The sequence below is a fragment of the Macaca thibetana genome, chromosome 14 (assembly GCF_024542745.1).
Source record: "Macaca thibetana thibetana isolate TM-01 chromosome 14, ASM2454274v1, whole genome shotgun sequence".
NCBI classification, from domain to species: domain Eukaryota; kingdom Metazoa; phylum Chordata; class Mammalia; order Primates; family Cercopithecidae; genus Macaca; species Macaca thibetana.
The window spans coordinates 17,313,751-17,316,074 of NC_065591.1; positions in this window are offsets into that span (position 1 = coordinate 17,313,751).

Here is a 2,324-nt window from a genome sequence, read left to right on the forward strand (position 1 = left end):
AACATAACAAACTGAGTTGTTCAGCTTTCTAGCAGGACAATTTGGCCTCCTCCTTGAAAATGTAATGTGCATCCCAGTGAGCCAGCAATTCTCCTGTTTACCTCTCCTGAAGTAATATTGCAAATGGCCCAACAGTGATGTATACAAAGACACTGCAGCATTGCTTATCATATAAAACATTACTTGCATTGTACCCAAAAAAGGTCTACCTAAACACAATGGAACGTTGCTTATATGGAAGATGTGGGAGATAAGAGAAGAATGAAGACAGGCCAGGCGTGGTGGCTCACACCTGTAATGCCAGCACTTTGAGAGGCCAAGGCTGACGGATCTCTAGAAGTCAGAGTTCAAGACCAGCCTGGCCAATATGGTGAAACCCTATGTTCTACTAAAACTACAAAAATTAGCTGGGCTTGGTGGCGCATGCTTGTAATCCCAGCTACCCAGGAGGCTGAGGCAGGAGGATCACTTGAACCTAGGAGGCAGAGGTTGCAGTGAGCCGAGATTGTGTCACTGCACTCCAGCCTGGGCAACAGAGTGAGACTCCATCTCAAAAAAGAAAAAGAGAAAAAAAGAATAAAGACAAAATAAATAAACAAATGAGACTGTACATGGATCAGTGATGAAGCAAAGAGTATAATTAGCTCAATCTTGAGATTGATACCTACACACACACATTTTGGTGCATGTGTAAAATAAAATACTATGAAAAAGTTAAAAGAATGGATACATCTACATATACTGACATTGAAAAAGCTCCAAAATATATTGTTAGTTAACCAAAAAAGCAAGTTGCAAAACATAATACTGTAAATGAAAAAAAAAAAAAAACTTGTAGACTGAATCCACATATTCAGGTGTTTCCACCAACCCTCCATAACTCAGACATTGACCTCTTTGAATTTAGTGGAAAATGTTCTCTGCTGCTACAGGGATCATCAAGGGAAGAAAAGGGGCCAATTAGTTCTTCTTTCTGTAAGTTTTGATGATCATTCAGCCCTCTGCCCTCTGGGCCCGCACCCAGGTTTTATGGCATGGTGACAGCCTTTAGCAACTAATTATACCCTAAGGAGCTGAGGCAGAGAGTTAGGAAAAGTTTTCAAAGAAGCAAATTAATGTCATCCTCTAAGGGGTTCTTCAGAGCTACCTGAGAACTTCTTTTACCTCCCTGAGATTCTCAGCAGCTCCAGCTACATAATTAAAGGCATGATTGGAGGCTAGGAAAAAACATTCTCACTAAATGTTCAGGTCACTGATAAGCCAAGACTTAGGGTTCCAGATTCCTCCTGTAACCTTACTGCGGGCCAAAATTAAGACATAATCTTTAACTAGCACCCCTTTAAGGTCCATAACAACACATTTGGAAGCAGCTGGGCCACTGTGCCAATGCAGAAAAACAGAGGCTATTCATTTCTCCTCTACTCCTTCCCCACACAGGTTGCTCTGGAAGCGGAAAGGACACTGCCATTTATGGAATCCCTGCTGTGCACTGGACCCTGGGCTGAGCACTTTATTCAACCTCCTGACACACGTGGCAGAGAATGCCAATACCCACCAACATCCAGTTATCTTCTTCCTGGGCATGCAGCTAAATACCATTTCCCTATCAATGGAATGTGGATGAGAGTCATACACAGATGTCCCTTGGTATCCACAAGGGATTGGTTCCAGGACGCTGGTGGACACCAAAATGTATGGATGCTCAAGTTCTTTATATAAAGTGGTGTCGCGTTGTCATATAAACTATGCACATCCTCCTGTGACCTTAAATCATCTAGGTTACTTATAATACCTAATACAGTGCAAATGCTATCTAAATGGTTGTTATATTGTATCTTTTATTTTATGTTTCATTATTATATTGCTATTATTTTTATTTTTTATTTTAAATGTTTGTGGGTTTTATTGATGGATATTTTTCTCCAAATATTTTCAATCTGCAACTGGTTGAATCTGCGAAGGCAGAACCAGTGAATACAGAAAATCGACTGTATGTCACTTTCCAACTTGTCCATAAAAACCGCCCACACATTGTCCTTGGCCTTCTCTTCTTTGTCTACCAGCTGAATGGTGACACTTTGGGTGACCTTGAGTATTGAGGAAACCTGCCCCCAATATTTCAACATAGGTTCTTTCTATTTTCCATAAGTGTCGGCCGGCTGAGAAATAAAGAGAAAGAGCACAAAGAGAGGAATTTTACAGCTGGGCCACCAGGGGTGACATCATATACTGGGAGGACCGTGAGGCCCACCTGAGCCTCAAAACCAGCAGGTTTTTATTAAGGATTTCAAAAGTGGAGGGGTGTAAGAACAGGAAGTAGGTAC